Here is a 22,067-nt window from a genome sequence, read left to right as displayed (position 1 = left end):
CAACAAAAGATGGCTGCTCTTTTCGCCCGACGCATTAATTACGAACACCCTTACACTACTGTCGACTTGTACGGCTTTCCCCGTGTTCAATGTAACGAAAAAGTGAATCAAAATTGTTTAACTTGTAAATACAGCCGGAAATACTGAACATTTATTCGGTTTCCAGAATTAGGAGATCATTAAAACTTTGACTATTGTTTTTTACTAATACGCACAGGAAATAACAGTTTGTGTCTTATTTCTAATATAATCTATTACTAATGGAAATTTGGTATTTGTCAGCCTGAGGCTGAAATTATACTATTGGTTATATTAGTAATAAAGATTGAAACCGAAACTATACAATTACTTCTATTTCTAACAGATATTTAGTCTGAAGCCGAAACTATAATATAACTTCTATTACTAATATATATTTAGTATATGTTTGTCTGAAGCCAAAGTAAACTATTCTTCTATTAATAATGGAATTTATATTCGTCAACCTGAAACCACAACTTTCTTGAATTAATAATAGAGATTTGGTATATGTCTATGAAGCCAAAACTATAGTATTACTTTTATTAATAATGGGGATTTTGTATTTGTTTCCTTTTTTAACTGAAACTATACTTTTACTTTTATTACTAATGGAGATTTGGTTTGAAGCCGAAATGACACTATTAATTCTATTAATAATGGAGATTTGACATCTGTCTGCCTGTCTAAATAATTATTTATATTAATAATGGAAATTGTGTATGCATCTGTCTGAAGCCGAAAATATACTATTATTTCTGTTAATAATGAAGATTTGTTATCTTTCTGAAGCCAGAACTATACTATTAATTCCTTTACAAATCTGAATGGTATTTGATATCTGTCTGCCTGTCTGAAGACGAGATTATATTACTTCTATTAATAATGGGGGTGGGTTGGTATCTGTCTGTCTGAAGCTGAAACTATTTTATTATGTCTATTACTAGTTCCGTTTCTATATCTAATACAATAAACACAATAAATAACAAGAAGAAAAAAAAGAAGAGTGAAAGTCTATCTCATCTTTTAACAAAAAAAACAAAACAAAACAAAAAATTAACTACTTTTAAAAACAAGACGGCTGCATCGTCAATGTAAGATGGCCGCTGATAGGTTCACCTCAAGCGAATAGACTGATCCAGATAGACCCAAAAGACGACTGAGGCCAACGGCTGAGTGAGCGACCGACGGCTGCATCTTATCCATCTATTTCGCTCATCCAGAATCCCGATTTTGATTTTGTTCGGATATTCATTAACTGTGATATATCCATTAAGGAATTCTCCTTTAAAAACGAAAGCTAACAACGCTATCTACATTTACATAATCTTATAATAAGTAGCAATAAAATAAAATAAAAGAATATACAGACGCCTTACGAGAACAAATGTTCATTAATTAAGCTTTATTATGATAATTATAATACACGTATCTAAGACAGTGGCTGAAACCTTATAGCGTGACCACAATTCTGTAATATAATGGGAACATATTTCATGCTGCTAAAGTTAGAGAATTATCACACACACACACACACACACACACACACACACACACACACACACACACACACATATATATTGTGGGGACAGGATATTTTATGGACACATAAATCGTAAAATTGCCTACTCATTAATGAAACAGCTGTAATGGAAAAACTCCAGAAAATAAACGAAGGTTATAAACAAGAAAACGTGAGTCTTTGAATTTTCGACAAAATTTTATACTATATATATATATATATATATATATATATATATATATATATATATATATATATATATATATATATATATATATATATAGTAAGTTATGAAAATACATATGCCAATTAAGCTACACAGAATATTCCGCTTTTCATTCTCATGAGAATTCGTCAGGCTTATGCCTCACGAGAATGAAACGCTGAATATTCTGTGTAGCTTAATTGCCGTATATATTATCATAACTTACTACCTAGTTCTACGTATGTATTGAGCACTGTTGAGGTAAATATTAAAAAAATACTCATTAAGTATATCTTTGTATATTAATTTATGTGATTAAATGAAATATATATATATATATACATACATATATATATATATAATCAAATATTTATAAGGGGTATTTATATTTTTAAAAAGTTTTTAGTCATTAATTTTTTAATTAAGATTCATAGAATTTCACATTATTCTTAAGACATCTTAAGCTTAAGCTTTAAATTCCCCATATTTTCTAGAATCAAATTAGCCTAAATTAAAATGGGAATAAGGATTCAGTTAATATTATTGCTATATTCCCTATGAGATGACTGGCCAATTTTAATGATTTTAGGTTCAAATAAACAGCTACAGTAGGGATTGGAATACATCCTACTAAAGCCTAATTGTCATAGCTGGTGAATTTAAAAAATACAATGTCTATGTGAGGACACTTCAGAAGAACGATATGCAGTAAAATATTTTAAACTTGGAAAAATGCCACAGGAACATATGGAATGCTTCCGACTGCATGTATTGAGCAGCAATGTTTGAGTGACATAAGAGATTCTAGGAAGCAAGAGAGTCTGTGAAGGATGAGGAGAGGTATGTGAGGAGTAAGGAAGTCAGAACATTAGAGTTGATCGATCAAATAAATAATATCATGGATAAGGACCGTCGAATGTCTATAGAGACAACACGTGCACAGTTTGATGTTAGAGTGGGAACTGTTTGCGAGGAACTAAAGATGCAGGAGATTTGCACGAAGTTTGTCCCAAGGGTGCTCAGAGAATATTCGACTATTTGACCAAGACAGTTCCTCACACTCTCTATAGTCCAGACCTTGCTCGCTGTGACGTTTGGTTATTCCCTAAGCTCAAGGAAAATCTTAGAGGCTGTGATGAGGGTCATTGACAGGCTCACACAAGCGGATTTCTATAGGGCGTTTCAGAAGTTGCTGAGACGGTTCAAGGGCACTGAAACCGAAGGAGATTACTTCGAAGGGAACTAGAGTTTTATGTGTGTACTATCAATAAAACTACCCGTACGAAAAATATCTGGAAGTTAATTGTATATATATATATATATATATATATATATATATATATATATATATATATATATATATATATATATATATATAAAAGTGAAAGCGTCTGTGTGTATGTGTGTGTGTGTGTGTCTGTGTACATTTTCCTACGCAATAACTCTCTCAATTTTCAGTCTACAGACTCAAAATTTGATATACAGGGTACTGAGATTTGGAAAAATCTTTATAATCCGTTTTCGGCCAGAATATTGGCTGTTAAGAGGTCAAAGTTCAACAATTCCACCTTAGAGAACTCTACCAAACTCCTCCGACAATTTTGAGTCTAAACACTTGAAATTTTAGATATAGATTCCTTGAAAATGGATCTAATGTAATAACATGATTTAAGCCAACAACAATAAATGTTAAAAGGTCATAACAGGGGTCAAATTTAAAAAAAATTACCTCTTTGGTCTCTACCACATTGCTCAGACAATTTTGAGTCTAAACACTTGAAATTTTACATAAAAGTTTTCAGAGATAAGGCAAGCTTTTTAATCGGTTTGGGTCGAACATTTTTAGTTACCAATATATAAATGTATGTATATATGTATGTTTGCATGTCTCCCTAAAACTTTTGACAGAGGCTACGGATCTTACCAAGATCAGGATCGTTTTAAAGTTCGATCTTTCAGACGACGAATATCGAAAAATTGGCTAAAAACATTAATATTTTCACCCTAAACTGGGCACTTTTCTACAGGGGGGGGGTACATTTTTTGCCGATATTTTTGAAAATCATCATGTCATTTCGATTGTCTAGCCTTAATTTAAACATAAGGCACTTCCGGTTTGCCAGTAGTCGTAACAGCATTGTCGTCAAGTTTTTTCCCGTTCTTTTCCTCCTTCGCGGTATGGGTTCGAGCCAGCCTTCATACTCCCACTTTTTTCCCCCAACAGATACATCCAAACACCCGGGCAACGCCGGGCTGAAACGCTAGTCTATATATATATAAAACTGAAAGTGTCTGTGTGTGTGTGTGTGTGTCTGTGTGTGTACATTATCCTATGCAATAACTTTGTCAATTTTTAGTCTACAGACTCGAAATTTGATAAACAGGGTACTGAGATTTGGAAAAATCGATTTGATCGGTTTTCGGCCAGAAATTTGGCGATTAAGGGGTTAAAGTTCAACGCTTTGACCTTTGAGAACACTACCAAAATCCTACGACAATTTTGGGTCTAAACACTTGAAATTTTAGATATAGGTTCATTGGGCATGGATCTAACTTAATAACTTGATTTGATCGCAAAAGAATAAATGTTAAGCCGTTATAATAGAGGTCAAAGTTTTAAAATATTGACCTCTGCGGTCTCTACCAAATTACCCAGACAATTTTTGGTCTAACCAATAAATTTTAAGGGGTCATAATAGGGGTCAATTCTTTTTTTTGCTAAACATACATATCGAAATACCCGGGAAACGCCGGGCAGCCATGCTAGTATATCTATAAAAGTGAACGTGTCTGTGTCTGTGTACATTTCCTTACGACATAACTCTGTTAATTTTCAGTCTACAGACTCGAAATTTGATGTACATGGTACTGAGATTTGGGAAAATTTATGTAATCCGTTTTCAGGCACAAACTTGGTTGTTAAGAGGTCAGAGTTCAACGATTTGACCTTTGATAACTCTACCAAACTCCTCCAACAATTTTGAGTATAAACACTTGAAATTTTAGATATGGGTTCCTTGGACATGGATCTAACTCAACAACTTGATTTGAGCCCAAACCAAAAAATATTAAGGGTCATAATAGGGGTCAAATAAAAAAAATTACCGTTTCGGTCTCTACCAAATTACTGAGACAATTTCTGGTCTAAAAATTTGAAATTTGACAAAAAGGGTATTCAGAGAAAGGGCAAGTTTTTGAATCGGTTTTGGTCGAAAATTCGAGTTACAAATATATAAATGTATGTATGTATGTATGTATGTATGTATGTTTGCATGTCTGCCTAAAACTTTCGACAGAGGCGACGGATTTTTACAACATCAGTATCGTTTTGAAGTTTGACCTTTCAGACGAAAAACATCGAAAAATTGGCTAAAAACATAATTATCTTCACCTTAAACTTGGACTTTTCTACAGGGAGGTCGCTTTTTCGCCGATATTTTCAAAAGTCATCCTCTTTTTTCGATTGTCCAGCCTTAATTAAAACCTACGTCACTTCCGGTTTGGCGTGGTCGTGACAGCAAAGATGTCACGTTTTTTCCCATTCTTTTCCTCCTTTGCTGTATGAGTGCGAGCCTGCCATCCTACTACCACTTTTTTTTTTTTTTGCTACACCACACAAATCAAAACATCCGGGCTGAAATGCTAATATATATATATATATATATATATATATATATATATATATATATATATATATACAGGGTGGCTAGACTTTGTGGAAGCATCCTCTAGATTATGTAGCCAGACTTTGTGGGCACCCTGTATATATATATATATATATATAGCTGAATGTGTGTGTGTGTGTGTGTGTGTGTGGTCACGATTAGGCTCCTATATGGTTGACTATTTAAAAAATTATTTTTATATGGTTGACTATTTTAAAAAACTGATTATATATAATGATAGAAGATGTATCGACACACAGGAATGGGTTTGTTTGCTCTGGTAGAATGGTGGTTCATTAAAATTGTGGGGTTTGCGTTCCTTTTCATAACCTTTCATAAATCAGAGTCCATTTTCTGTAAGCTGTTTTTGAGCTCGTAAAGAAAAATAGAAAATGAATGCGAATTAATGTAGATGAATGCGAGAGTAAAAAATGATATAACTGACTTTACCGCGATCAATCTGTCTAGTCATTAAATTTTAGCAGAGTGTATGAAAATTATAAAATAAAAGTCAGTGATGGTTTCCGGACAATGCCCAGCAACCGGGTTATTCCATTCCTTTCATAAAGCAGAACGTAAATAATCGCCCCTTTATTCAGTGTATCGTAAAGACAGCAAAAGCCAAATCTTTATCGAACCGACGTTTAGTGTTTCTTAATAACGCATTTATTTCTTTTAAATATTATAGCTCGTCAAGATGGTTTCATGCTGTCAAGGATTGGACGCCATTTTAAATGTAGACATCATTCTACGCAGCAGTTCATATAGCGCACAGAAAATGTATATTTTTAGACCTTACCATGTTGATATAACCTAGTTGCAACATCAGTTCTCATTAGATCATCGAAGTTAAGTGACGTTGACCCTGGTCATTACCAGATGGGTGATCATTTAGGAATCCATTCGTGCTCCCGAAAATCTGTAATTTTAAACTTCGCCATCTTCATAAAGTATATTAAGTGTTTTACTTCGATCATGCACAGCATATAAGGATCGACATTTCATCATTGAACATAAGTAGAAACGAGAGAAGACAAGCTAACGCATGATATTACGCTCAACTAGCCTTCCCGCCAATTCACTCACACTGTCATACACACTAACAGAAAAAGATACATTGACACTTATTGTAACGGTATCCACGTTTACACACAGAACCCACACGTTGTATGCATACGTCGCACGGAACATATTGCAAGTAATAACTCGGCTCCTTTTATTGTAACGACATTTATTTCCTCATTCCTCCGCCAAGCGTGACTTCTCCTTACGGCAGTGACCTCGCCCACATCACTAATATGCTAAGGTTATCTCTATCCTTTTTCATAGTTTTTCTTTTTCCTTACTGTGACGTCATTTCACACACGGCTCGGTATTTGCATGCACGTGTCGCACTCCGCTACATTATAACTTCCGTTTCTTTCTTTGAACATATTTCAGATACAAACTGAAATGTTTAAACAGTCCATTTACAGACTGTTAGTCTCATTTGTATAGTTGTTGTTGTTCCACCACGTTTCGATCGATTTATCCTCTGCGGTTTCAATCCTACCCAAAGCAGGCCAGATGTTTAGTCGGCCAAAACATGGTGAGACAACAACAACTATGGAAGGCAGTAATTACTGGGGATACAGTTACGGTACTCAGCATTCCTATCCCGGCGCGAAATATCACCCGAAGAAGGCCAGAAGATGAATTGGTCGAAACATCTTGCAGCTACAACAGCTATGAAGATGAGTCCGAAAATAAATAAAAAAATCAATAAATGAATAAAATTTCACAAATTACTCATTTCGAACGATTCTAATAAAAAATAATATATAAGTCCATTTTTTTAATCAGTGATATCTTTAAATCAGTGGTTCTCAACCTTTTTTTTACTCATAGACCCCTTCCCCCCTTTTTATCTTGGTGGACCCTTTCATAACTATTGGTCATAAGAGAATCTTCTATTTTTCACTAATATAAATTTTGAGGTTTTAATAATCAAAGAAATAATATAAATAAAATTAAGCTTTACTTTTGAATGATAACTAATTTAATGCAAATAAGGTATTCTACAACAACTATAATAATAATAATAATAATAATAATAATAATAATAATAATAATAATCTTAATTAGAGTGATAATAATTCTTTACCAATATCTTGTATTACAATATTACAATGTTTCTTCCATGGTCAAGCCGATGGAGATCAGACAGTAGAAATTAAATTTTTAATAATAAAAACTATTCTGAGTTGGTTTTCTTCATGGGCCACCAAAATATCGTTGTGGACCTCCATTCTGTTATGTTTTGCCTGTGGACCCCCAGAAATATTCCATGGACCCCTAGGGTCCATGTGGACCCCGGTTGAGAACCCATGCTTTAAATTAATAGTAACTTGCGCGGGCAACTGATCTGCATATGCTGAGGTCAGCCGATTAAAAAAAAAGAGTTACTAAACGCAGGCAGATGATAGGGTTTTTGACAGCGTAGAGAAAGCATTTATGTTGGCAAATTTATTAATATTCTTACGATGTTGTATGCACAGGAGTTCCTTCTGAAGCTTGACCACCATTGTGACCTTATTACGCCTACAGCATGTTGTGCGCACATTTCATTTCTCAGGGATTATTATAATTGGATTTTTTAAGGCGTGTAGGTCGGTATATGTGCTTATGGTTAGCTCTCCCATTAAAGGTTGCGTGGATTGGGGCAAAATGTAGACCCAATTACTGTTCCCTTAAGGATTTCGTGAAGAAGTCGATATTAAGTTAAACACTCTGAACTCTTCCCGTGTTTCCCCTTTTCTCCCCCGGTGATTCAGCATAATCACGTTGACTCATCCGTTCTCGTGAGACCAGCGAAGTAAGACAACGTTGATCCTGGTCAATACTGAAACTTTCTCCTTTGGAGGAAACCGGTTCAACACGCCGAGGATGAGTGCCGCTTTTGTATGCATCGATTGCTTTACAACATTAAACAGCTTATTTGTAATTTGTTTGCCCCTCGACATTTAAAAAAAAATGCACACACACACACACACACACACACACACACACACACACACACACACACACACACACAGAAATTGTATATATACATTCATTTTGCAAAAACGTTGGGGTTTTCATTAGTTAGTTTAGAGTCCACAGAGTGAATGAGGTATTGTGGTAAATGTTGCCAGTCAAGAGTAAAGTCGCCACAGACTCCAATTTTTACTTTAGTTACAAAGACCCTGCAACACTCCCCTCCCCAGATCTTATAGGGCCTTGTGCCTAAATTTGTTTTGTCTTTTGGAGATTTTACTTTTTAAAATTTTTTAGTTTTATATTGGAATTTTTTTAATTGTAATTTTTTCTTTAAACGAAATAAATTAAATATAAAGATCAAAGTGTAGTATCTGTTCCGACAGATACTGCAAGCAAAGACCATATGTGGTTGCAACCCCACATATAAGACCTTGGTCAATCTAGGGGCAACCCTTCATACCAATTGTCACTATCCAGCTCCCTTTCTCCCCGGGGAGTTGGTCCCCATTTCCCCGTCACTCCTCACATTAAAAATCGGCCTTGTGCCTAATTTGCTCGATGGGGGAGCAAATAAATACCCTTTTCTCATCCTTTTGGCCAAGATCAAAGTGTAGTATTTGTTCCCCCAGATACTGCAAGCAAAGACCATATATGGGAGCAATCCCACATATAAAACCTTGGTCAATGTAGGGGCAACCCTACATACCAATTGTCACTATCCAGCTCTAATTTCCCACCCATCGGGAGCTGGTCCCCTTTCCCCCTCCTTCTCTCTCCACATTAAAAAACGGCCTTGTGCCTAATTTGCTCAGTGGGTGAGCAAATAAATACAGCTTTTCTTGGCCTTTTGGCTAAGATCAAAGTGTAGTATCTGTCCGGCAAGCAAAGACCATATTTGGGGGCAGCCCCACATATAAGACCTTGGTTAATGTAGGAGCAACCCTTCATATCAATTGTCACTATCGAGCTCCCCTACTCCCCGGGGAGTTGGTCCCCATTTCCCCTTCACTCCTCACATTAAAAATTAGCCTTGTGCCTAATTTGCTCGGTGGGGGAGCAAATAAATACAGCTTTTCTTGGCCTTTCAAAGTATAGTATCTGTTTTTACTACATGCTGTAGTTATGTTTGTAACTTTGTGATATAAAGTGGGGGGTCACTTTTCTGTATTAATTTAATGTAAAATGATCTCCCACTTTACAACCAGTCCGTCTCAAAGCCATTCAAGTCATTCTCCAAATCGTTCAATTTTTTTTTGAAGGATTCCAGTTATTTTTTAAGCATTCAAGTCATTCTTAAGCTAATTCAATTAATCCTTAAGTTCATTAAAGTCATTCTAAGTCATTTACTTTTTATTTATTTAAGTCATTTCAGCCAATTTTTCGGTCATTTTTGTTTATCTTTAAGAATTTCATGTCAATCCTACATTCACGCATTCATTCATTACACGAGAGCACGTGACTAATGGCTATCGGCCTTGTTTTGAATAAGAAACAGATCGAACAGAATCAGAATCAATCAACTATCATTATTGAAAATGGAATTCCAAAACGAACACTTGCGAGCTTAAACAACATATTAGATGTTTTGCGTGTCTAGTGATCTTTTTATTTTCTAGAATGACAAGAACACATCTCCATAATATCGGATGTCCATAGTCATGCAAGTAATTTGCATACCTTGATAGATCAAATAACTTAATAAAGTTGACAGATTAAAAAGATAAAAAAGTTGCTTCTTTGACAGAGTTGGTGTTAGAAATTTTGCTAGTGTTGTTACGAGCTTATACATAAACAGGAGTTCTCTTTGAGGTTTGGATCGTCATTGAGATCTTATTATTTATTTACTTCATTTTTTCTTACACTAAGCTTAAGTGGAATTTCAATTTTGAAACAGGTTCTTCGCACGCCCAAAAGTTATTTTCAGCGGTAATCGCGCAGATTGAATTGACACAAGTTAAAAATTCATTTGTGTTATGTTACGCAGGTGAAAGAACAGTTTCAATTTCGATTTCACTCCATGTGGCATCGCATTTATCATGCCTAGCATTTTTTTTACTTGTGTTTTCATGTTTTCAACTTTTGCCCAAGAGAGATATTTCATTTCAGAGAAAGTGTTATGAAGTGCAAGTAATTGATAACTTGTTTCAAAAGTAACGCATGACATGACATGGCGACATTGATTCCTTTGTTTTTTTTTGCTTTTTTTCTTTTATGTTCTTGTTTTTTTTGCAGCCACGTGTTTTTTTGCTTTGGTTTTAATATTTGGGAAGATGTGAAAGTTATCTCATATTTCGGAAAGTAAGGAAAACTATTTTGTTGTGTTTTTAGCAGGAGATGAGTCGGCAATAAATGTTCATGAAACAAAGGAAGGAAGATATATATATATATATATATATATGTATATATATATATATATATATGTATATATATATATATGTATATGCACACATATATATGTATATATATGTACATATATATGTATATATATATATATATATATATATATATATATATATATATATATATATATATATATATATATAAAAAGTGAGAATGTGTTATAGGACAATTCTCAAACTATATACCCCAAGAATTTTTGATCTACAGACTTGAAATTTAGTATATAGAGTATTCAGACATGTGAAAAACTTTTTAATCGGTTTTCATCCGAAAAAAGAGGCTGATAAAAGGGCAAAATTGAGAAATTGTTATATATGCAGCTGAATATATATATATATATATATATATATATATATATATATATATATATATATATATATATATATATACATTTATAAGCTACATTCAACATCCAAATGAATGCTTTGACGATAATTACGGTTTCCAATTGGTGAACAATTAAAAGATACATCTGCTTTACTTAAAAAATGCTAGGTTCATTTATGGTGTCTTTTATATAAAAAATAAACCCACCCAATATTTTTGCTGATGAGGAGACTTTGTCTAAAAAAAAACTATATGTCAAAATTATTGTCCATAACTTAATGTCTATCGCAATAAAAACATCGTTTCCGAAACGATCGTACAAATTATTGACTTTGTTGTGTTCCTTCATATGAAAAAGATTTTTAATTTTTAATTTTAATTTGAATTTTAAATGATCAATCACCTTACTAAATATTATATATATATATATATATATATATATATATATATATATATATATATATATATATATATAAATCATTATATATATACATAAATCATTGGTGGAACTTTTATATATTGATCGCAATTACGTTTGAATAAAATTTCACAACAATCGGTGGTAGTTACCCCACTTTTATCCCATTTCCATAAAAATATATAAAACTATATATAGCCCACATATAGAAACCTGATGCATAGCAGCTGTGTTTCAAAATTTATTTAATAATTATATGTATATATATATATATATATATATATATATATATATATATACATATAATTATTAAATAACTACAGACACTAGTTTTTCATTCTATCGGGAAACATCAGTGCAGTATGTCACCATTAACACCAGTCGATAGATTCGAACCCGGCGACAGAAGCAATCCCTGGCGTCATTAGCAAGGACGCACTCCATTCGGCTACTGTTAACCGCGAGAAATACTGTTGAAATTTAAACATTTATTCTTTTTAAATGCTTCTTAACATTTGCCAGAGCGATCAAATCATTATATGATGATCTGCACATAAGAGCTAATTTGACCGATTTTAATTCAACTGAAAGTGCTCAAGGATAAGAAACGATTCTTTAATAGTCTGACATCTGGAAGATACTTTATAATATATATATATATATATATTATATATATATATATATATATATAAAGCTGAACGTCTGTGTGTGTGTCTGGTCACGAATGGGCTCTTATATGGTTGACTATTATAGAAAACTGATTACATATAATGATAGAAGATGTATCGAGACACAGGAATGGGTATGTTTGATCTGGCATAATGATCATTCATTAAAATTGTGTGGTCTGCGTACGTGCCTGGCCCACAAAGTTTGGAAATAAAAAATTAAAAAATTAAAAAAAAAAAAACGTTTACAAGTGTTTTTGATAAAGATGTACATAATAAGACTTTGATAAGTATGTTTTAACTTAAATAGGGATGGTATAATAAAATTGTGGGGTCTGCCTTCGTGCCTGACCTCCATAGAATAGAAATATGTCACAAAGTTTAACAAGTTTTTTTAATATAGATCCTCAGAATATTATGATAAGTGTTTCAGTGTGAACAAGTGTGGTATAATAAATTATGGGGTTTATCTATTTTATTTTTACTTTCATCATATTTTGCTTTGGTATTGATACCCCCGAATTCGACGCTATCTCTTTGCAACCCTTCCTTTTCATGATCTATCATACTTAATTAGCCAGAGTCCATTTTCTGTAGGCTGTTTTCGAACCCAGTCAACGACGGGTACTTTTGCTAGTATATATATATATATATATATATATATATATATATATATATATATATATATATATATATATATATACGGACACTGTCCGCATACACGTCTTGTGGACGATCACGGTTCGTCGATGGTTTAATGGATAATGTTTTGCTTCATCATTTATTACATTATAAATATCTTCCAGATGTTAGGGGTTGTGTTCCTTGATAGAAACGCTGGGTGAGATTGAATAAAATAAATACGTACTAGATACGTTTGAAACCAAAACAACGCTTATTACAAAATAAACAGATATTTATTTTTGAAATTTATATTAAAATTTATAAAAATATTTCGAAGATACTCTTCATCATCAGTACGTCTTTCTTTCTTTCTTTCTTTCTTTTTGTCATGTTGTTGTTGAGCATAGAATCAGTAGATATCCGTTTGTTGTTTTTACGGTAGTCTTTTTAAATGTAGGAACGGTGCGTTGGTCACGCGGAATTCGCTGATTCTATGCTTCAACAGCAACAACGCAAAAAAAAAGAAAGAAAAAAAAAAAGAAAGAGAGACATACTGCTGATTTTTATTTAATAACATTTTCGTTATAAGCGCATGAATAATTTTTACCAATAAAAATTTTAATTAGATTTTTCCAAATTACTCAATTATAGTTTTGGTTCACTTGAGGAAAAATTAATTTCGTTTCAGTGCACATTTTGTGTAGAATTGAAATAATTATGGAAACGAATTCAAATACTTTCATTAAGATGTGTGAATATTTACTTCTCTCCCATATATGTCATTGTAAACGAATCGAACACTGTCGTCAGTCGATAATGCAGATGTAATCACAGATACACATAATTTTTATTTACTTTATATCAATGTTGATGATGTAATGTTAAGAAGTCTGGAGAACTGACTAATCTCTTGGATTTTCTTTACGTCACAAGTGTCACGCTCATACATGAATTCCATAGCTAATATAACATACTGACCCAACGGGTCATGGGTAGTCTAGTATATATATATATATATATATATATATATATATATATATATATATAGATAGATAGATAGATAGATAGATAGTTGTGTATTGCAACATTTTATATATAGTTTAATTTATTATTTCATGCATACACACATGGCATTATACAGAGATATATTATGTATGGAGTTTCAATATTTACGTGAGTAGAATTAGGAAGTAAGGTATGGCTATATTTATCGCATCGTATATATATATATATATATATATATATAAAATTTTGTATTTATTTTATTATTTTTTTAATTATTTATTTTTTATTTATTTATTTCCATTTAGTGTGTTTTAACAACTATTGCTGACATTTTCTTAAGTAATAACCTATACATTTCAGTTGACCTATTTTTGCCCTATATTTTTTTCGCGCCTTTTAACATCTTTTTGTCTGGGTCATTTTGACATTTACTTTTCTACTTTATATTTAAATCTATCACCATTTATTTATTTATATATTTTTTCTCTTTTTCTTCCCTGATCTTTTTTATTTATATTATGTCCAGGCAGCCGTGTGAAAAGTATATCTTATTTTTCTTTTATTAATATTATTGGAATTTTTCCCCTTTTCCTTGTACATATTTGTGAATTATTCTTGGATTTCTGCCTTTTGGATTATTTTGGACCATCTTCCAATTACGTGATTTCCTTGGATTTTACTTGTGCAAATAGAAATTCAGTTAATTTTCTTGGAGTTATATTTTTTGATTTTACCGCCATTGGATAATTTACCGTTCACCAGACTATCCATTCACGTGTAATCACCCTTTTCTTCACTATATTCCCTCTGCTTCACTTTTTGTCATCATGTAAGATCTTTGACTTACTTGCCGTTTCATCAAATACTTTTGTATGCAAAATCCGATCCCGCATTTTGCTAATTCCTACTTAAGGACTATTTACTTATCAAGTGTTTCCTTTTCAGAGTAAATATGTTTTTAACTCTTTTTCAAAGTGTTTTTAACATGTTTTATTAACTGTTTGCTCTTATATATATATATACATACATATATATATATATATATATATATATATATATATATATATATATATATATAGACATACACGTACACACACACACTCACACACACACACACATATATATGTATATATATATATGTATATGTGTCGGAATCATTTTCGTTCTAAGATATAATTAACCTTAATTTCACGAATCTAATTTCTTTGCTTTTCTAATATTACTGTTTCCGGATTTAAAAATTATAATTGTAAACAAATACATAAATAAATAACTTATAATATAAAACGAAATATAAACAAAAAATAGTTTAATTATATTTTGCCAAACACCGCTGGGAATAAATTCATTTCCAGCAGTCATTATATATGGCAGATCATGCAGAGAAAGCGTTATTATTATTATTATTATTATTATTATTATTATTATTATTATTATTATTATTATTTAGTTATTATGGGATTTCACAAGTGATCATCAGTAATTACTCACTGACAATAAACCATGGTGTTACCTGGAGTCATATTGACAGGTTTCCTTAGATATTTTGTGGAGAAACAGTGAAACGGATTTCAATGCAGTTTTTTTTTCGCCAGGTTCCAATAATTTGTGAACCCATGGTTTAAATCATTAGTCATTAACTATCAATATATATATATATATATATATATATATATATATATATATATATATATATATATATATATATATATATATATATATATATATACACGGGATACGGCATTAAAAATTAGTAACAAAATACAGTACAGTATATAATACGTATGTATATAATCAAATAACATTATAAATAACAGCGTAAAGCGAGGCATATCATGTGACAAGGGTCCGGAAAAAACATCGTATTCCACATCGTTACCTAAAAAAAACTTATTCTAGGGTCACCGTATTCCAGAGTTCCACTGTCTGTCTGTCTGTCTCTGTCTCTCTCTGTTTCTGTCTGCCTGTCTGTCTGTCTCTCTCTCCCTCTCTCTCTCTCTCTCTCTCTCTCTCTCTCTCTCTTACTCCAGGTTAACAATGTATTCGTAGGATAAAAATTCAGAGAATATCCATCAGGTTTGTCTAATACTGCTTTATAATTAACTAGCTTCATCAGTTAACCGGCGTTGCCCGGTGGATCCTGCTTCCCCACCTCGCAAAAAAGTAAACTACGGTTGTTGTTGGCGGCCACAGACGTTCGTGTACAATTGCGGACATTGGCGGCCGTGACCGAAAAGAAATAATGTGGCTTTCACTACGATTGAAGCTGGTGATTCGTGATAACATGCAAGTACTATTTGAATAAAAAAAAACATGCAAGTACTATTTGAATAAAAAAAAACTCAATCAAGGGAATGCGTGAATCTCAAATCTAAGAGTAAAGTTTCATCGGTCTTTCCAATAACTGACGCAAACTAAATATCATCCACATGTTCACCCTTTGCGCATAGTAGCCATGTTTTTTTTTTTTTAGTTTCGGAATGAATCCTGTACATAATATCTTACATTTATGTACTTACCAGGTGCATTCAATATATTTCCAGATTTTTTTTTGTATGGCCACTTTTATTGATAGTACACACATGAATCTCTAGTCCCCTTCGAAGTAATCTTCTCCGGCTGCAATTCACTTGTTTTACAGTTCCAACAACGTCTGGAAACCCTCTTGCGTTTACAAGTCAATGACCCTCATCACAACCTCTTACATCTTCTCATAACAGCAGCCTCTAAGGTTCTCTTTGATCTTAGGGAATAACCACAGTCACAGATAACAAAGTCTGGACTATAGGAAGAGTGAAGAACTGTCTGGATACTCATCTTGATCGAATAGTCTCTGATCTTCTCTGAGAACGCTTGGGAAAACTTCTTACAAACCTCCCATATCTTCAGTTCCTCGCGAATAATTGTGTGTACAGTTCCCACACTGACATCAAACTATGCACTCATTGTCTCCATGGACACACGACGGGCCTTATCCATAATGTTATTTATTTGGTCAACTCTGGTGTTTTGACTTCCTTACTCCTCACAAACCTCTCATCCATCACAGACTTCCTGCTTCCCTGATGCTTGATTCATGCAAGATTGTCCAAAAGCAGTTTGAAGGTTTCCATAGTTTATGCGGTATTTATTCCAAATTTACAACAGAATTTTATAGTATATCGTTCTCTCTCTCTTTCTCTCTCTCTCTCTCTCTCTCTCTCTCTCTACATATTATATATATATATATATATATATATATATATATATATATATATATATATATAGTAATAATTATACAGGGTGGGGGAGAGCAACTTGCTTCTTTGGAAAACAAAAAAGCAAGTTGCTTTGTCCCACTCAGTATATATATATATATATATATATATATATATATATATATATATATATATATATATATATATACATACGTATATTATTAAGGTAATAAACGTATAAATTTTGAGTAATTACTTCAACAATGCTCAATACGTGCGTAGACAGTAGTAGTAGTAGTAGTAGTAGCAGTAGTAGTAGTAGTGGTAATAAAATATATCGATGCCAAATACACACAGGTACCACTGTTTCATCCGCACAGGGAATTAGCATACTACTCCACAGTTTTTTGGCATTGATTTTTTTTCGTGTTTACCATAACTCAGCTAACCAATCAGATTCGTTGTTATTTCCCTCTCACGTATCAAGGTTTTCATTGGTCAATTTACTCCCCTATCAGTCTGTCTGTCTGTCTATCTATCTGTCTGTCTGTCTCCCACTCGTTGTCTCTGTCTATCTGTCTGCCTGTTTCCCACTCGTTTCTCAGTCTATCTGTCTGTTTCTATATATGTATGTATATATATAAATATGTATAAGAGAGAGAGAGAGAGAGAGAGAGAGAGAGAGAGAGAGAGAGAAAGAGAGAGGAGAAAGAGAGAGAGAGAGACAGACAGACAGAGAGGGAGGGAGGAAAGGTTGTATACAATGCTTTGTTTCCTTTGGTAATATCATTGGTTGCTTTAATCCAAAGTCGATTAAAATGAGAGACTAGTTGTGTTAAATGTTGCACTACAAATAAAACACACAAAATCTTACGCGAATGGAATGAACACTAAGGAAACCATAAGTAGCCTACATTATAGTGAATGACTAAACGATGACGTTTTGAAATAAGTGGCTGAGGAGGGCGGAAATTAGCGGGAATGGAAAGGGGAGGTTCGAAGGAGAGGAAATAAATATCACAGCGAATTGTAATTTCCTTAACGGAAACAAAATGCCAACATTCCGATATATATATATATATATATATATATATATATATATATATATATATATATATATATGAAAGTTGTACATTTTCTGACTACATAAAAATTATAGTCAAATTTAAAGCATTTTTATAACTGAATAACCCCGATTACATCTGAAACTCCTTTTATCATAAATATATGAAATTCACACACACCTACTGATTGAATCTATACGCACCAGTATCTTTAAGATTTAAGGCAACCATCACACACGCATACGAATACTATTCTTTCTAGTTACCATTACCTCTATCTCGATATCTACCCCCATCCTTTTCCATGTATTCCCATATCTAAACACAGACTCAAACCCGCACCCGATTGGATCTTATTTACATACAACTAAATCTTATTTTTCACAACATTTAAAGGAACCTCCTGATGTTTACTCGCTGTGACGACCTGATATTTTCATTGCAAACTTTGCTTTCGTATAAGCTGTATCGCCTGAGCAGGTCTGTAGTTACTGGTAATGAGCTGACGGAAATATGCTTATGATTGTGTAGCAACATATTACTGCTTATGTGAAAACAAATAAAGTATATATATATATATTATTTTAAATATTTATTTATTTATACATGTGTGTAACGGATAATCAAAAAAAAATAAAACATCGGTATGACCGTTTTAAACACAACACAAAATAGCGACCAATCTTCAATCATTTATATTGGACACTCTTCTACTTTTGTTTTCCAGTCCAACATAAATAACTTTTTTGTGTTGGTTTTGATTTAAATCTTCGTATGAGGTTGGTAAAGTGTTGCAAAACTGGTAATTTTGTCCAATTTATTTTACCCATTCTAGTATATAACTCCATATATCCCATATATATATTAGTTGCCTGACAAGGCCACAGGGGAAACAACCGAAGCAGCAAAACACAAGCTGGCTTGCAGCATACTTTATATACAAATGTAGGAAAATTTGGGCATTTTTTATTGGTTTGGAAATACAGGTTCTTTTTTTATCAATTTTCATAAAAATGTTAACCATATAATAGTATGATAGTAATTATAATCTTCAAAAAGTCTGCAGATTTTCATGTAGCTTCCTTCCATAGAACCAAAGATACAACCATTTCAATATTCAAGTTAGCTAGATATATCCATTAATATTCCACCTTTATTGGAAATTTTATAAGTTCCAAATCTCAGCGACTATTGATCAGAATTCAACAAACGAAGGCTTGTTGGAAAGTTAATGACCTGAATTGTGTAGGGTCTCATGTGATGTTTGACCTTCAGGTCGCGCATTAAGGAGATACTCCATCACCCAAGGTCTATTTTTGGCACATTTTTACAGCCATAACATTTTTTAATCATAATCATTTATGTTCCTAGTTTTGCATATGAATTACAAAATATCTAATATCTAATATTTTCCTAAAACCTCTCGTTTTCATGGAGAGGAGACTAAAACTTGCTGCTGTGATTTCAAATGATCCTAAATAATAGCAATGGGAGTCTTAATTCCAAATACTTCTCATATGCTATATCTCCTCTCTTTAGTTTTCATACATAATTTCACACTGTATAAGGATTATTTGATGCTGGAGATATTCATAATCGAACCCTATTTCCAAAAGAAATGAAGTAGATTACATTATTAGTAATTTCGAATCTTTGGGGTGAGCACTTTGTAAATATATTTTCGCCCGACGCGCATGTAAGCAATTAAACGAAGCCCACTATTAATTTGTTTGTAAACAAACTTATGGTTTGAGCACTGTAAACGACGGGCGGGTGTGGATTTAATCCACATTTGAGGAGAAATATTTACGGCATTGATTCGTGGCCCGATGATTAGAGCAGTCGACTGTCAACTCGATGGTTGTAGATTCGATCCACGGTTGAGGAAAGGTGAACCACACTGATGAGTTGTGATACAACGAAACAGTACTGTATATGGATGACAAATAAAATAAAATAATATATATATATATATATATATATATATATATATATATATATATATAGAGAGAGAGAGAGAGAGAGAGAGAGAGAGAGGGGGGGGGGAGGGAGAGATGTAGTAGTAAGCTGTGAAAATATATGATCATTAAGTTATATAGGATTTTCCGCGTTTCATCCTCGCCAAAACTCGTCAGGTTAATTCATAGAATTGGTGTTACCGCGTTTTATATATACAGGTAGTGAAAGTTTTCTTGCTACACAACAAAATTCTTTGTTATTACCGGTCTTGTTTCAACAACCAATTGTCGGGCTCATATCAAAGATCGACTTACTTATATTTCTTTGTTCAATTTTGGAACAGGATGAGTCCTCATTTTTGTGACTTCGCATCTACCTCATTCCATCGAAGCATTCGTAGATTCATTGTTGCTAATCATTTACAACCACATTCCCGCTGTTTCTAGAAAGTTTTTGATGTATTGCCACAATATTGCAATTGTACAGACAGTAGGTTGCAGTTTCTTTCTGTCCGAGCAATTGTCTTGATCATTGTTTCGAAATAAATCTTCTGCCTTGCACAACAGGATACGAAACCATGAACATAATTATTCTTGATTGCTTCCGTATTACATCAGTCACCTGTTTTTCATGACGTCACGTCACTTGATCGGGAACTGAAGTGTGTTCTCGACCTTGCCTAAGGGTTCCCCATAGACTAGCGGAGTGAAGGAAGCGCCTAACTTTTTTCACTTGACAGTAGTGTTGTCCCACCACCCTATACAGCGCTTAGTAATCTCAAATGGTTACCGATCTGGTATTAGCCATGATCATTGTTGCTTAACTTCGGTGACCTGACGGAAACCGATGTATCAACGTGATTTGGCTTAGAGAGGGTTTCTTACTTTTTCTTTAGAGATTAGGTGTTTGATTAGTTTATTTTTATTTATTTATTGATTATTAGCTACCTAGCTCTACTCACGTATTTAGTATTGAATACTGAAAATCTAGGCATAAAATATTATATATCCTAGACATCATATACAGTCATCCACATCGCTGTATAACAGTTCATCAGTACGGCTAAACCAGCAACTACCTCAAACCAGGATTGAAACTCGTCAGTCAGCACTTCTTACTGTTACGATATTTGGCTGCTACTGAAATGGGTATGCGAAATTACAATGTGTAAACACACACACACACACACACACACACACACACACACACACACACACACATATATGTGTGTGTGTGTCTGTGTTAATTTTTATGTGTGTTCAATGTAGCGTCAACTTTTTGGCTAAAAGGGCATAGAAAAAGTGAGAAAAATGTAGGCGCCATGTCCAAGAAGTCCTATTTACCGTGAGCAATACGCATGCGTCGTGCGATGGCAGAGGATCGTCAGAGCAAAATGTTTTACTCCTCACTGAACTGCTGCTGCCGAGGGTCAGTCGGATGGAGTAGTGCTGCATCGGGCAAGCTACGACGGCTCCTTGCACACGGCTAGTTTAACGAAGAGAGACCAGTGACTTGAAAATATGTCAATAGACAACTTTCCTGGCGAGTCCTTCGCTGTGGCGTAAGGGGTGGGGGAGGCAAAAGCAATAATGAAAAACGCAAAGAAACAAAAGAACAGATAAATTGGAAGAATTGTGGTGAAGCGAAAAGATAAGAATAGAAAATAAAATAAGTTTGAAAATGAAGAAAAAAATGACTACGTATATATATATATATATATATATATATATATATATATATATAAATATATATATATATATAAATATATATATATACACTTGTGCCCGATATTATTCATACCCCCCCCTTGAAAATTGAGTTTATTAGGTGTAACTTTGTAAGAATTTATTGTTTACGTCCATATTGATACATATTCTTAATAAACCTCTTCTGATCATTTTCGTCATTTTAAAATCTCGGGATACTTGTAATAAAAGAAATATACAGCTATTTATAAAATCTGCAATGTTCAAAAAT

The 22,067-nt window shown here is 33.1% G+C and overlaps 1 protein-coding gene and 1 pseudogene across 2 annotated transcripts in view; one reads left to right on the top strand and one right to left on the bottom strand.

The window, feature by feature from the left end:
- The window catches only part of LOC145263142 (uncharacterized), a 305,653-nt gene that overhangs the window by 166,050 nt on the left and 117,536 nt on the right, over positions 1-22,067 (bottom strand). The gene's annotated exons all lie outside the window — the stretch shown is intronic.
- Positions 9,260-9,374, top strand: LOC145263482 (U2 spliceosomal RNA; annotated as a pseudogene).

Source organism: Euprymna scolopes, chromosome 38, assembly GCF_053919585.1.
Source record: "Euprymna scolopes isolate OS-2025 chromosome 38, ASM5391958v1, whole genome shotgun sequence".
NCBI classification, from domain to species: Eukaryota; Metazoa; Mollusca; class Cephalopoda; order Sepiida; family Sepiolidae; genus Euprymna; species Euprymna scolopes.
This window is presented reverse-complemented; position numbering and strand designations above follow the sequence as displayed.